Source organism: Coregonus clupeaformis, chromosome 11 (assembly GCF_020615455.1).
Source record: "Coregonus clupeaformis isolate EN_2021a chromosome 11, ASM2061545v1, whole genome shotgun sequence".
NCBI lineage: Eukaryota > Metazoa > Chordata > Actinopteri > Salmoniformes > Salmonidae > Coregonus > Coregonus clupeaformis.
In genome coordinates, this window is record NC_059202.1 from 45,088,781 (window position 1) to 45,105,479 (window position 16,699).

At 47.8% G+C, this 16,699-nt stretch overlaps 1 long non-coding RNA gene across 1 annotated transcript in view; it reads left to right on the forward strand.

The window, feature by feature from the left end:
- LOC121577024 overlaps nucleotides 1-16,424 on the forward strand; it is a 23,176-nt gene extending 6,752 nt beyond the window's left edge. The window contains exons 2-3 of the long non-coding RNA XR_006002555.1: nucleotides 8,726-8,823; nucleotides 15,423-16,424. This is a non-coding gene — a long non-coding RNA (uncharacterized LOC121577024). The remainder of the gene's footprint in view (nucleotides 1-8,725; nucleotides 8,824-15,422) is intronic.
- Nucleotides 16,425-16,699: the final 275 nt, after the last annotated feature.

Genomic DNA, 16,699 nt, shown 5'->3' on the forward strand with positions numbered 1-16,699 from the left:
ACGTAGAAAGTTCTTGAAATTTTCCGTGTTGACTGACCATGTCTTAAAGTAATGATGGACTGCCTTTTCTCTTTGCTTATTTGAGCTGTTCTTGCCATAATATGGACTTGGTCTTCTGTATACCCCCCCCCTACCTTTTCACAACACAACTGATTGGCTGAAATGCATTAAGAAGGAAAGAAATTCCACAAATTAACTTTAAACAAGGCACACCTGTTAATTGAAATGCATTCCAGGTGACTACCTCATGAAGCTGGTTGAGAGAATGCCAAGAGTGTGCAAAGCTGTCATCAAGGCAAAGTGTGGCTATTTGAAGAATCTCAAATATAAAATATATTTGGATTTGTTTAACACTTTTGGTTACTACATGATTCAATAATAATAATAATAATGCCATTTAGCAGACGCTTTTATCCAAAGCGACTTACAGTCATACGTGCATACATTTTTACGTATGGGTGGTCCCGGGGATCGAACCCACTACCCTGGCGTTACAAGCACCATGCTCTACCAATTGAGCTACAGAGGACCACATATGATTCCATTTGTGTTATTTCATAGTTTTGATGTCTTCACTATTATTCTACAAAGAAAAACCCTTGAATGAGTAGGTGTTCTAAAACTTTTGACCGGTAGTGAATATTTTCCATAAACAAAAATATTTTCAGCTGTTTGAAGCTGGTGTATTCACCCCCCTTCGCATTTTTCCTATTTTGTTGCCTTACAACCTGGAATTAAAATGGATTTTTTCTGCGTTTGTATCATTTGATTTACACAACCTGCCTACCACTTTGAAGAAGCAAAATATGTTTTATTGTGAAACAAACAAGAAATAAGACAAAAAACGGAAAACTTGAGTGTGCATAACTATTCACCCCCCCAAAGTCAATACTTTGTAGAGCCACCTTTTGCAGCAATTACAGCTGCAAGTCTCTTCGGGTATGTCTCTATAAGCTTGGCACATCTAGCCACTGGGATTTTTGCCCATTCTTCAAGTCAAAACTGCTCCAGCTCCTTCAAATTGGATCTTTAAGTCATACCATAGATTCTCAATTGGTTTGAGGTCTGGGCTTTGACTAGGCCATTCCAAGACATTTAAATGTTTCCCCTTAAACCACTCAAGTGTTGCTTTAGCAGTATGCTTAGGGTCATTGTCCTGCTGGAAGGTGAACCTCTGTCCCAGTCTCAAATCTCTGGAAGACTGAAACATGTTTCCCTCAAGAATTTCACTGTATTTAGCGACATCCATCATTCCTTCAATTCTGACCAGTTTACCAGTCCCTGCCGATGAAAAACATCCCCACAGCATGATTCTGCCACCACCATGCTTCACTGTGGGGATGGTGTTCTCGGGGTGATGAGAGGTGTTGGGTTTGCACCAGACATAGCATTTTCCTTGATGGCCAAAAAGCTCAATTTTAGTCTCATCTGACCAGAGTACCTTCTTCCATATGTTTGGGGAGTCTCCCACATGCCTTTTGGCGAACACCAAACGTGTTTGCTTATTTTATTCTTTAAGCAATGGCTTTTTTCTAGCCACTCTTCGATAAAGCCCAGCTCTGTGGAGTGTACGGCTTAAAGTGGTCCTATGGACAGATACTCCAATCTCCGCTGTGGAGCTTTGCAGCTCCTTCAGGGTTATCTTTGGTCTCTTTGTTGCCTCTCTGATTAATGGTTTAATGGAGCTCCGTGGGATGTTCAACATTTCGGATATTTTTTTATAACCCAACCCTGATCTGTACTTCTACAACTTTGTCTCTTACCTGTTTGGAGAGCTCCTTGGTCTTCATGGTGCCGCGTGCATGGTGGTGTCCCTTGCTTAGTGGTGTTGCAGACTCTGGGGCATTTCAGAACAGGTGTGTGTGTGTGTGTATATACTGAGATCATGTGACAGATCATTTGACACTTAGATTGCACACAGGTGGACTTGATTTAACTAATTATGTGACTTCTGAAGGTAATTGGTTGCACCAGATCTTATTTAGTGTCACGGTTTCGGCCGAGGCTGCTCCTCCTCCTGGTTCGGGCAGGCATCGGCGGTCGTCGTCCCCGGAGTACTAGCTGCCACCGATCTATGTTTCATGTTCGTTTGGTTTGGTCTTGATGTTGTACACCTGTGTCTAGTTAGTCCTCATTAGTGTTCTATTTAAGTCTCGTTGGGTGTGTCTGTGTTTGTGTGTGATTATTTTTCTGTCGTGTGTTGTGCTTGCATTTTTCGCTCGGTTGAGCTTCACTCCACTGTGTTGGAGCGTTTACGCACATGTTTAGTGCGCCTTTTGTTTGTGTCGCCTTCGTGCGTAGTTTCGCCTTCGGGCAAGTTTCGTTCGTATTTTCCTTGGTGGAATTTGAACTAAAGTCTTTTGGACTATACTTCGGTGTCCTGCGCTTGATTCCACCACTACACCCACCTACAGCATTCTTGACAGAATCACACACCATAAAGAATGGAATCAGCAGGAGCCGCAGCAGCCCAGGCGACGCTGGAGGACAAGGTCCGGGAACAAAGTGACCAGATCCTGCAGATGGGGTCCGCACTGCAGGAGGTGATCACCACCATCCGAGGCTGGGGGACTCCTCCACCGCCATCCTCCCTGCCAGCACCATCGGCCAGTCAGCCCATTCCCGTTCCGGAACCCCGAGGAGTTCGACTCTCGCTCCCGAGGTCCTACGATGGGACTGCGGCCGGGTGTCAGGGATTCCTTCTCCAGGTGGAGCTGTACCTGGCCACCGTGCACCCGGCGCCCTCGGGACATGAGAGCGTGTCCGCCCTGATCTCCTGCCTTTCCGGGAAGGCGTTGGAATGGGCCAACGCGGAGTGGAGGAGGATCGACGCGGATACCATCACCTACGACGAGTTCTCCCGCCGCTTCAGGGCGGTGTTTGACCATCCCCGGAGGGGAAGGCGGGGGGAGCGTCTGGTCTTCCTCCGGCAGGGGAGGAGGAGTGCCCAGGAGTTCGCCCTAGAATTCCGTACTCTAGCGGCAGATGCAGGGTGGAATGAGCGGGCTCTCGTCGATCACTACAGATGTAGTCTTCGCGAGGACGTCCGTCGGGAGCTGGCCTGTAGGGACACCAGCCTCTCGTTCGACCAGTTGGTCGACATGTCCATCAGGCTGGATAACCTGCTAGCTACCCGCGGACGTTCCGAGGGGGGTCCGTCCATTTCACCCTCCAGCGCCTCTGAGCCGTGCCCCATGGAGCTCGGGGCGCTGGCGCTAGAGAGCGGAGGAGGAAGAGCCCGAGGGGGGCCTGTCTCCTGCACCAAGTGCGGTCGTGGAGGGCACACTGCGGCCAGGTGCTGGGGAGGGTTCGCCGAGGGAGAGGACAACAGGCCACGCACTGGGGGGGCCTCCCAGGTGAGTAGACGCCCCGCTTACCCAGAGCTTTCTGTTGCGCACTTTTGTATACCTGTTGGTTTTCCACAGGTTGCACCTCATTCCCAGCATAAGGCGCTAGTAGATTCAGGCGCAGCTGGGAATTTTGTTGATCAAAAGTTTTGTTTAGAGTTAGGGATCCCTCTCCTGCCTGTTGACAAACCTTTTCCCGTACATGCCTTAGATAGCCGCCCGTTGGGGTCGGGGTTGATCAGGGAGGTCACAGCGCCGCTTAGGATGTGTGCGCAGGGGGGTCATGAAGAGACTATACAGCTGTATCTGATCGACTCTCCTGCGTACCCAGTGGTGCTGGGGATTCCCTGGTTAAGCACCCATAACCCTGCTATTTCGTGGCAACAGAGGGCTCTCGATGGGTGGTCTGCTCAGTGTGAGGGGCGATGTCTGGGTGTTTCCGTGGGGGCGACTTCGGTGGAAAGTCCAAACCAAGTGCCCGCACTGCACATACCGCCTGAATATGGGGATTTAGCTCTTGTGTTTAGCAAAACTAGGGCGACGCAGTTGCCTCCCCATAGACAGGGGGACTGTGCGATTGATCTCCAGGCAGGAGCAGCGCTCCCACGGAGCCATGTGTATCCTTTGTCTCAAGAGGAGAGGAAAGCTATGGAGACTTACATAGCCGAATCTTTGAGACAGGGATACATTCGGCCTTCCATTTCCCCCGCCTCTTCGAGTTTCTTTTTTGTGAAAAAGAAAGATGGAGGGTTGCGCCCGTGCATTGATTACCATGGTCTCAATCAGATTACTGTGAAATACAGTTATCCACTCCCTCTGATTGCGACCATGACGGAGTCATTGCATGGGGCGCGGTTTTTCACAAAATTGGATCTCAGGAGCGCGTATAACTTGGTGCGCATTAGGGAGGGCGATGAATGGAAAAGCGGCGTTTAGTACCACGTCAGGTCATTTCGAGTATCTTGTCATGCCATATGGGTTGATGAATGCTCCATCAGTCTTCCAATCCTTCGTAGATGACATTTTCCGGGATATGCAGGGACAAGGGGTGGTCGTGTACATTGATGATATTCTGGTGTACTCGTCTACCCGAGCCGAGCATATAACCCTGGTGCGACGTGTATTGAGGAGGCTGTTGGAGCACGACCTATATGTCAAGGCAGAGAAATGTCTGTTTTTCCAGGAGTCGGTCTCCTTTTTGGGTTATTGGTTGTCCGCGTCAGGGGTGAGAATGGAGGTGGATCGTGTGTCCGCTGTGCGTAATTGGCAAACTCCAACCACTGTAAAAGAGGTGCAGCAGTTCTTGGGCTTTGCGAATTACTACCGGAGGTTTATCCGGGGTTTTGGGCAGGCGGCAGCTCCCATCACGTCCCTTCTGAAGGGGGGTCCGGTGCGCCTGCAGTGATCAGCTGATGCGGACAGGGCCTTTGGGAGACTGAAGGACCTGTTTATGTCGGCTCCGGTGCTGGCGCATCCGGATCCCACAATTCCATTTCAGGTTGAGGTGGACGCGTCTGAGGCTGGTATAGGGGCCGTTCTCTCTCAACGGTCCGGCTCGCCACCTAAACTCCGCCCCTGTGCTTTTTACTCCAAAAAGCTCAGCCCGGGCGGAGCGTAACTATGACGTTGGGGACAGGGAGCTGTTAGCTGTAGTTCAAGCCCTTAAGGTGTGGAGGCATTGGCTTGAGGGGGCTCAACACCCTTTCCTCATTTTGACTGACCATCGGAACCTGGAGTACATCCGGGCAGCGAGGAGACTGAACCCTCGCCAGGCTCGATGGAGTATGTTTCTCACCAGGTTCGTATTTAAAATCACGTACATCCCTGGGTCCCAGAATGGTAAGGCAGATGCACTGTCCCGGCGGTATGACACGGAGGAGAGGTCCGTTGAGCCTACTCCCATACTACCGGAGTCTTGCCTTGTGGCACCGGTGGTGTGGGAGGTCGATGCCGAGATCGAGCGAGCGTTGCGTACAGACCCCAGCCCTCCACAATGTCCTGAGGGTCGGAGGTGCGTTCCGCTCGAGATTCGGGATCGACTCATCTACTGGGCTCACACGTCACCCTCCTCTGGACATCCGGGTATTGGCCGGACAGTGCATTGCCTTAGCACTAAATACTGGTGGCCTACTTTGGCTAGGGATGTGAGGGTTTACGTCTCCTCCTGCTCGGTGTGCGCCCAGTGTAAGGCGCCCGACATCTGCCCAGGGGTAAGTTACAGCCCCTACCCGTTCCACAACGACCATGGTCCCACCTCTCGGTGGATTTTGTAACAGACCTTCCCCTCTCTCAGGGGAATACCACCATCCTGGTCGTTGTGGACCGGTTCTCTAAGGCCTGTCGTCTTCTCCCTATGTCGGGTCTTCCTACTGCCCTACAGACCGCTGAGGCCCTATTTACCCACGTCTTCCGGCATTACGGGGTCCCCGAGGATATAGTGTCTGATCGAGGCCCTCAGTTTACCTCCCGTGTGTGGAGAGCGTTTATGGAGCGTCTGGGGGTCTCGGTTAGCCTTACCTCGGGGTACCACCCGGAGAGTAACGGGCAGGTAGAACGTGTTAACCAGGATGTGGGTAGGTTTCTGAGGTCGTATTGCCAGGACCGGCCTGAGGAGTGGGCGCGTTACATTCCCTGGGCCGAGATGGCCCAGAACTCTCTCCGCCACTCCTCTACTAACCTAACCCCTTTCCAATGTGTATTGGGTTACCAGCCGGTTCTGGCACCATGGCAGCAGAGCCAGATCGAGGCCCCTGCGGTGGATGATTGGATGAGGCGCTCGGAAGAGACGTGGAACGCTGCCCACGTCCACCTGCAGCGGGCCGTCCTTCGTCACAAGGCGAGCGCCGATCTCCACCGCAGTGAGGGGCCGGTGTACGCACCCGGAGATCGAGTCTGGCTCTCTACCAGAAACCTGCCCCTCCGCCTGCCCTGCCGGAAGCTGGGTCGGCGGTTTGTGGGGCCCTTTAAAGTCCTGAGAAGATTGAACGAGGTGTGTTATAGGTTACATCTACCTGTTGAATATAAGAATATTAACCCCTCGTTCCATGTGTCTCTTCTCAGGCCGGTGGTAGCTGGTCCACTCCAGGACAATGAGATAGGAGAGACTCCTCCGCCCCCATTGGACATCGAGGGGGCTCCAGCGTACACCGTTCGGTCCATCTTGGACTCCAGACGCCGGATGGGGGGTCTCCAGTATTTCGTGGAGTGGGAGGGGTACGGCCCGGAGGAGCGGTGCTGGGTGCCGCGGAGGGACATCCTAGACCCATCTCTCCTGTCGGAGTTCCACCGGGACCATCCCGCGCGCCCTGCTCCGCGTCCTCCTGGTCGTCCCCGAGGCCGGGGTCGGCGCACGGCTGGAGCCGCGCGTCAAAGGGGGGTACTGTCACGGTTTCGGCCGAGGCTGCTCCTCCTCCTGGTTCGGGCAGGCATCGGCGGTCGTCGTCCCCGGAGTACTAGCTGCCACCGATCTATGTTTCATGTTCGTTTGATTTGGTCTTGATGTTGTACACCTGTGTCTAGTTAGTCCTCATTAGTGTTCTATTTAAGTCTCGTTGGGTGTGTCTGTGTTTGTGTGTGATTATTTTTCTGTCGTGTGTTGTGCTTGCATTTTTCGCTCGGTTGAGCTTCACTCCACTGTGTTGGAGCGTTTACGCACATGTTTAGTGCGCCTTTTGTTTGTGTCGCCTTCGTGCGTAGTTTCGCCTTCGGGCAAGTTTTGTTCGTATTTTCCTTGGTGGAATTTGAACTAAAGTCTTTTGGACTATACTTCGGTGTCCTGCGCTTGATTCCACCACTACACCCACCTACAGCATTCTTGACATTTAGAGGATTCATAGCAAAGGGGGTGAATTCATATGCACGCACCACTTTCCCGTTATTTATTTTTTTGAATTTTATGAAACAAGTTATTTTTTTAATTTCACTTCACCAATTTGGACTATTTTGTGTATGTCCATTACATGAATTCCAAATAAAAATCCATTTAAATTACAGGTTGTAATGCAACAAAATAGGAAAGACGCCAAGAGGGATGAATACTTTTTCAAGGCACTGTATGTTTTGGCCAAATCCAATACAACACATTACTGAGTACCACTCTCCATAGTTTCAAGCATAGTGGCAGCTGCATCATGTTATGGGTGTGCTTGTAATCGTTAAGCACTGGGGAGTTTTTCAGAATAAAAAAAGAAACAGAATGGAGCTAAAAACGCCAAAGGGGTTGAATACTTTTGCAAGGCACTGTATACCTAATATTTCTATGTGAATTTGGTCGGGTCACCCCAAAAGTGACATATTGCAGCTTTAACAGAAACTTGCAGGCTCTAAAGTAAGCATTTTGTAAATTCTGATGTATTGCTTGTTAATGTGTTATGCAGTCCTTATTGGTGCTCCTAAACGTCAAGGTGTTACAGCATTTTCACATTCTATAATGTTATCCCATCCCTGAAAAACACCTATGACTGCCTTTCCTTGCAGTTGAGTGGTTCAGCATTCCTTCTGAAATAATGTCCCACCCACTCTCTCACTGGGTCCCATTTAAGTTCTTCCCATTCGTTCAGAAACTTCAGAGCAAGCAGCATAACACACAGCACACACACTCGCATAGAGCCTGGAGTGGAGAAGGGAGACTCTTGAAAGTGTTTTATCCCTACATGGGCTACTCTGTTGCATTCGTCGCTGAAGTTTGTTTCATCCCTCAATGGAAAACAGTCCAAGCCAAGACACAGAGGAAAATCCTTATCATAATAGTCAGATGTTAGGAAAAGCAATAGCTTACATATTTTCCAGTCATAGGAAAAAAGGTACATTTTCACATCTCATCTGAGCATTTAGTTTGCTGTACATTCAATGGATGTTATCATGAGACGTGACATTGCATGGGAGTTAACTGAAGGCAAGGCAGCCCACACCAAAGGAAACATGCAGCCCAGGTGCTGCTTCAAGTGGAGATGCTGATGATAGATGGCCATGTCATAACTCACCTAGAGATGGACACTACTTATCCCACACATCATGACTAGACTTGTCTTTAGTGGAGTTCAATGGTCCTATTGGATTTGGAACAGGGTTAGTTATGCACAACATTGTTTAAAACCAAGTAAATGGTTTGATGTTTATTTGGATCCCCATTAGCTGTTACTATCACAACATCTATTCTTGCTGGTGTCCATTAACTGTGTGCTATTCAAGTGTTATCATTGTTCTTCACTTGATCCAATAATTATAAACAGTAAATCATTTGCTTGTTTCATTTGGTTGTGACACTTTGTTGCCATATCTATTGAGAGAGACAATGTAATTTGGTTACCAAGATAAACAATCATATTGTTTGACAAAAATATACAAACGAATATTCTGAAAATCTTTTGTTTTTCCAGTTTCCAGAGAACCCCTTCTCTATGACGCAAATGGAAGAAGAGGTATGGAGGTTTGGATGGCAACAAATGACTTGAGCCAAACGAGGAGGGCATGAGAGGTAGGCTACATTGCAGGAGCTCTAATTGTGTGTGTGTGTAATACCTTGCTAAAACCAAGTATAGAGTTTATTTGTTTTAATTCATTGGTATTAGATTTAAAAGGTGATCGAATAGCTCCTGATTTGTAATGACATTAATGCATTTCTTTTGAAGCAATGTTTTTAAAAAATGTACAAGTGAATAGGTTGGTTTACTTTTAAGTTTAAGTTTCCCATGTATCTGGTTAAAGTTTTGACCAATGAGGTAACTTGTTAAGTTGTGGCCAATGGGAGAGTGGACTGGTTGCTGGGAAAGAAAAGAGAGGGAAAGGTTGAAAGAAGGGAGAGGAGAGAAGTTAGTGGGGTTGGTGAAGGAAAAACGACCAAAGGAAACGATAAAGAGAGAACAAAACCATACCTACAGAGTTTTTTTGAAGGGAAATCCTGATTTTATTTCTATAAGAGAGTGTTTATTATTTCGTTAAGAAAGACCTAGTGGAGACTGAAGCTGCCGTCGCATTGTGGAGACATTCGACATCCTAGAGGTTAGCCTAGCATCGTGCAAGACTTGGAGAGAATTGCTTGTGACGATCAACGAGTTCGGGTTTCCAACGGATGTCTGTTGCTGCTACCGAGTACTGGCTGCATTGATAGCTGTGTTCGCTGTGGATCTTGTGAGGACACCTGCACGGAACTAGTATATTTTGCTGAGGCATTATCTACAAGTAGTGAGTAACTACAAATGTGGGGTGGACTTCGGGACTTTATGTATGTCGTCATTTTTTTATGAGCTCTAACGCGCGACCAGGGTTTAAGCAAGCTTGCAAATAAGTTGGACATGGGTTGTGGAAAAATCATTGGGGTTTATTATTTTTATTTGTTTTGATGTGATACATTGAAAATTTGATTAATATAGATCTTGAACCTTATGTCTGTTGTATTGGTGGAGTCATTTACTGTTTCAGTTTCATTGAATGCATGGGAAAGCATATCCTTATAATAATAACCAAGTCTATAATCATTCTATCTGAAGTTAATACCCTATTTGTCATTCACCCTAGCAAGTTTACAATAGGGATTCTTATTGGAGATGTGGTCCTCTGTAGCTCAGCTGGTAGAGCACGGCGCTTGTAACGCCAAGGTAGTGGGTTCGATCCCCGGGACCACCCATACACAAAAATGTATGCACGCATGACTGTAAGTCGCTTTGGATAAAAGCGTCTGCTAAATGGCATATTAATGTCCTTCTCACCTAATATCCCATGCTGTTCAGATATTCTAAATAAGGTAATATTGTGAGAGTCAAATTCGAGCCTGGTGATAGGGTTACATGTGTATGAAACGGTTTCAGTGATTTAAAAAATGTTGCCTTTTCACCCTTTGAATTTTTGGCCAATGGGGCTTTTTATTGTGGGTGTTGCCTTATTGTGCTATAATAAGGAGCTGAGTGGGATGGTGGAACTTAGGAGTATCTACTCTCACCAGACGTCGGCCATTAAAACTGAGCTTTTGGTCAGCATTAGCCAATGTTCACAAACACTCTATTTAAACATGACAGGATATTATGGCGTCCCTTCCACCGATGTCAAAAAGTATACTTGAAAGGGAATTGCATGTATACTGCTTTTGTCTGTGTTGTATTTCCATGACAGAATTAAAAAGTAATTTTGGACTGACCAATGTAGATATTTTAAATACATGCAACTTAAAAGTTACATATCACAACATTTTGATTTGAGTTCTTTTGGACATCAGAGCAACCTTGAGGGAATTTTATTTGAGTCAGAAAAGGATGTTCATATGATAGGGAATATATACAAAACCTTGCAGAGAGCATATCCAACTGACAATCTCTTAGAAAAAAGTATAAACTATTGTAAACAAGACTTAAAAATAACTGATGTTGGCAGCGGAGGCTCATAACAATGGCCAGAACGGAGCAAATGGAATGGCATCAAACACCTGGAAACCATGTGTTTGATGTATTTGATACCATTCCACTGATTCCGCTCCAGTCATTACCACGAGCCCGTTCTCCCCAATTAAGGTGTCACCAACCTCCTGTGGATGTTGGCACAAGATGGAGGGAAAGTTGGCGCATAACTAATGAAATGACAGTTAACGAAAATGCACACTTAATCCAGTATAAACTAATGGATAGAATTGATTATACAAATTCTCCAGCACAACGGCTGAGTCATGTCTTAAATGTAAAACTAATAATGACTCAATAAACCATGCTTTCTATGAATGCTATTAAGTCCGGAAATGGTGGGTGGAGCTAGAAAGTTGGTTGTCAGAAGTATTACAATGTAAACATACTTTTAATCTGTCTGTCTGCATATTTCAAGACATGGCATATGGGGGTATAATGAGATACCCAATGGGTTGGACAATTCTCTTCTCATCACTCATCTTGAAAAAACGTATACTAAAAACTTGGAAGTCAATCAATCCACCTTCATTGACACAATGGAAAAATCTAATGATTTATTATTGAAATAGCATGGGTGGCCAAGAAAAACAAATTGGAACAATTTAAGGCCAAGTGGCAAACAATAAGCAGGCACTAAGGATGGGGGTGTGAGCATGTGGGTCTGGGCAGAGGAGATGTAGTCATTGTTTGTGTGTCTGTAAATTGTTGTTCAAATGTATACATTTGTTTTTGGAGTGTAAAAAAAAGGGGGGAAAAGGTATAGTGGAGGCAGCTCCTGTTTTCTTTGCAACTTGCCTTAACTCGCCGTGGTTCTAAATCAATAGTTGTTTAGTAGTCGGAAACATTAACTTGCTTGACCATGCTGTAGGTCATGTAACTGTTTGTTATATGCAATATGTTTTGTGGACTTCACCGGACAGAGATTGCTCTCCGGTTTTGTGATGAAACAAAGGTGTGGTTGAATTTATTCTGCCACTGTCATCTTATTGTCGCGGCCTTAGGCCTATAAATCACGGTGGCAAGGCATATGAACTAACAGGTTATAAAGCAAACAATGCAATTATCACAACATAGGTTGTAGCCTAATACGGCAATTTATTTGGGCTAGTCTTCCCCAGTTATTCTACCAACGCACCGCTACTGCAGACTACCTGGTTTGTGTTAGAGAGGCTTCCATTAACACCCTCTGTGTTAGATCAGTAACTCTCTATCCATGATATGGCAGAGGAAGTGAAGCCATAACACACGTTTTCTAAGCAGCAGACAATGATTGATAATGTAAAAAGCTGCACTGAACAAACAAAACAGATCCCACAATCTTCTTATCAATTTCTTCAGCCAATCATCAGTCATTTGTGTTAGTGCCGTACATGTTGAGTGCCCTTCCCTATAAGCGTGCTCAGTAATTTTCCATCAAATATGTTGGTACCAGCTGGTTCAAGAATTAAAGAACATTTCCTAGGATTTTCAACCTGCAGCAAACTTAGTGGATCATGCTGGAAATACCAGTAAAAGCAAAGAAACAAAACAAAACAAAAAAGCATGGCCCCAACTATAGCATTCCTGATTGAAGTTGTTAATATGTCCATTATAATGTATTGCAGATGCCCAGAATAAACCAAGCTGAAAAAGTAAGTATTGGTACCCCAGAATTTATGACACCGATTGTCACGTTCGTCGAGGAGTGAAGGAGACCAAGGCGCAGCGAGTGAAAAGAACATGTTGACTTTATTTACTTAAAGCAACCAAAAACAACAAACCAAAGCGACGAATGTGAAGTCCAATAGTGACAATGACTAAACAGGAACAAAAACCCACAACCCTCATGAGAACACAAACAGTCAAATATGGCTCCCAATCAGAGATAACGAGCCGACAGCTGACACTCGTTACCTCCGATTGGGAGTCACACGACACTACAACTAACTCACCCAAAAACCCAACCAAACGAATACACCCTATACAACAAAACCCCACAAAACAAATACACCCTGGCTCAAATACAAAAGTCCCGGAGCCAGAGTGTCACAGTACCCCCCCCTAAAGGTGCGACCTCCGGGCGCACCAGCATACAGTCTAGGGGAGGGTCTGGGTGGGCGTCTGTCCACGGTGGCGGTTCTGGCCCTGGTCGTGGTCCCCACCCCACCTTAGTCACCACCCGCTTCCCTAGCCTCCTCCACATAACCACCCTCCAACTTACCCCACCTGGATTTAGGGGCAGCACCGGGCTAAGAGGCAGCACCAGGATAAGGGGCAGCACCGGGCTAAGGGGACAGCATCGGGCTAAGGGACAGCACCGGACTCAATGGCGGATCCTGGCTGGCTGGCTCTGGCGGATCCTGGCTGGGACGGCTCTGGCGGATCCTGGCTGGACGGCTCATGGCTGGCTGAAAGATCTGGCTGCTCATGGCTGGCTGACGGATCTGGCTGCTCATGGCTGGCTGACGGATCTGGCTGCTCATGGCTGGCTGACGGATCTGGCTGCTCATGGCTGGCTGACGGATCTGGCTGCTCATGGCTGGCTGACGGATCTGGCTGCTCATGGCTGGCTGACGGATCTGGCTGCTCCTGGCTGGCCGACGGATCTGGCTGCTCATGGCTGGCTGACGGATCTGGCTGCTCATGGCTGGCTGACGGATCTGGCTGCTCATGGCTGGCTGACGGATCTGGCTGCTCATGGCTGGCGGAAGGCTCTGGCTGATCCTGTCTGGCGGAAGGCTCTAGCGGCTCCGGTCTGGCGGACGGCTTCGAAGGCTCATGGCAGACGGGCGGCTTTGCAGGCTCAGTACAGATGGCCAGTTCAAGCGCCTTAGGGCAGACGGGCAGTTCAGGCCCCGTTGGGCAGACGGCAGACTCTGGCCGTCTGAAGCGCACCGTAGGCCTGGTGCGTGGTGCCGGAACTGGAGGTACCGGGCTGAGGACACGCATCTCAGGGCTAGTGCGGGGAGAAGCAACAGGGCATGCTGGACCCTGGGGACGCACATAAGGCCTAGTGCGGAGAGCAGGAACAGGGCATGCTGGACCCTGGGGACGCACATAAGGCCTAGTGCGGAGAGCAGCAACAGGACGCACAGGACTCGGGGAACACACAGGAGGCTTGGTGCGTGGTGTAGGCACTGGTGGGAAAAGGCTGGAGACACGCACCATACAGCTAGTGCGTGGAGGAGACACAGGGCTCTGCAGACGTACAGGAAGCCTAGTGCGTGGTGTAGGCACTGGTGGTACTGGGCTGGAGCGGAGAGGTGGCGCCGGAAATACCGGACCGTGCAGGCTTACTGGCTCCCTTGAGCACTGAGCCTGACCAACCTTACCTGGGTTGATGCTCCCCGTCGCCCGACCAGTACGGGAGGTGGACTAACCCGCACCCGGCCTATGTGGGCGAACCGGGAACACCATGCGTAAGGCTGGTGCCATGTACGCCGGCCCGAGGAGACGCACTGGTAGCCGGATGCGTTGGGCCGACTTCATGACATCTGGCTCAACGCTCACTCTAACCCGGCCGATACGTGGAGCTGGAATGTACCGAACCGGGCTATGCCTGCGTACAGGAGACACCATGCGCTCTACTGCGTAACACGGTGTCTGCCCGTATCTCGCTCTCCACGGTAAGTCCAGGGAGTAGGCGCAGGTCTCCTACCTGACTTCGCCACACTCCCTTTAAGCCCCCCCCCAATAAATTTTTGGGTAGTACCCACGGGCTTCCAGCCTCGACTCCGTGCTGCCTCCTCATACCACCTCCTCTCGGCTTTAGCTGCCTCCAGCTCTTCACGAGGGCGGCGATATTCTCCCGGTTGTGCCCAAGGACCCTTTCCATCCAGTATCTCCTCCCATGTCCATGAATCCTTGATAGGCGTCCATAAATCCTGTGTAGGTAGGTCCTGTTGCCGCTTGACACGCTTCTTGGTCCTTTTATGGTGGGTTTTTCTGTCACGTTCGTCGAGGAGTGAAGGAGACCAAGGCGCAGCGAGTGAAAAGAACATGTTGACTTTATTTACTTAAAGCAACCAAAAACAACAAACCAAAGCGACGAATGTGAAGTCCAATAGTGACAATGACTAAACAGGAACAAAAACCCACAACCCTCATGAGAACACAAACAGTCAAATATGGCTCCCAATCAGAGATAACGAGCCGACAGCTGACACTCGTTACCTCCGATTGGGAGTCACACGACACTACAACTAACTCACCCAAAAACCCAACCAAACGAATACACCCTATACAACAAAACCCCACAAAACAAATACACCCTGGCTCAAATACAAAAGTCCCGGAGCCAGAGTGTCACACCGATGCAATACTTGCCAACTTGAGCTTGCATTTCAAAACAGAATACCAGTATTTGTATATATTTTTGGAGCAATTGTATGGGAAGTATAACTTTTTACTGGCTAAGATATGCTATTTATTTTCATCCTTCTTCACTTATCCCAGATACACAAACATACAGTACCTGTAAGACCAAAGTCCCATCTGTATCCGTGAGTAAACCCACAGGTCATGGTCCAGACTTCAGACCAAAACCTTCCATGATGTCCTGTCTATCATATAGCTGTCGCAAGCAATAATGCATGCCATGGTGTGCATTAACAGGAAATGACCAGGGTGTGCATAATAGTATTAACTGTTTAGATTGATATCATCTAGTGATATACATTTCAAGGCAACTGTGGGTCTCTTTCAGATTCTGAAGTTTTCCTGGACCAGCCTTGCTGACGGGCATTTTACGGCTTTGTGGGTGAGAATGAAGGAGAGCTGGGCTTCAAGGAGGGCGACCTCATCATCCTTACCAGATTGATGACAACTGGTACCAGGGCATGATCAGCGGGGAGTCTGGCTTCTTTCCCATCAGCTACGTCAACGTCCTTGTGCCTTTGCTACAGTGACACATTCCTAGGAATACAAACAATAGCATTATTGCATTATTTATTGAGTCAGATGAGCATGAGCATAATTTCACTTATAACTTTATTCTTACAAATGTATGGGTTGATCACAGAGCCAAAGCAAACTAGCAGTTACTGCAATTCTCACTAAAAGATAAATTGATTAACAGATTACCTCTCGAAATGGTCTCAGTTCAGTTCGCTTCGGGGCTCTTTTGAGGGGTCTGAGTTCCCTTGGAGTGTTCACAATTCACAAAAAATTCAGCGAACCACACTGAGTTCACAGACATTTTCTGAAAGGGACCAAATGTGAAAACACCCTGAAAGTCTTCAAACACACAGTCCCTATACAGATCACACACACTCAATTCAAGTAGATCAAGCAAACGCATCATCACATGACTAGCTAGTAGTCTATAAGTAAATAGGCTGTGCATAAATGGTTAGCTAGCTATCTTTTTCACAGAGACACACTGTACAAAAGGCTGTGAAGGATTTGTAGTTAATCATATCAGTAATGTTAGTTCATCATATCAGAGCTGTAGCTCCGCCTACCAGTGAAGTGGAGCAGAGCATGCTGGGCGATCTCCAGCTCAGAGAAGAATATCAGCTCGAGAGAAGTCAAGTGAGATAAAGTTCCAGCCATCCTTGTGTTTTCCCACCAGTTAGCTTTCATTGTGTTCGCCAAGGCCACACACACACACACACTTTGGTGCCTTAGCCCATCCATACTACATACACTGTGTGGTGCTGTTCCGTGCCTGTGCGTCTTCATTGTTATTAAACCACCTCAACTGGAATCCTACCTGTCTGTCATCTGTGCCCTTACCAGCACACGGGAGCGAACACATAAAGTAAAACCTAACCTAAAGAATATACAGTCTACCAAGTCCTCACTTACATTGTGGTCCTTTCGAGCCGGATAAAGGTGTTTACTCCCGGATCAAGATGCAGCAAGTTACCGGTGAAGCCTGGACCTGGTCTGATCATCCAAAGCGCCAAGCCTCACCTTATCCTAGTTATAGTAGCACAGCACAGTATGTACATGGGCATGGAGGGAGCTGCCAAGGTGACA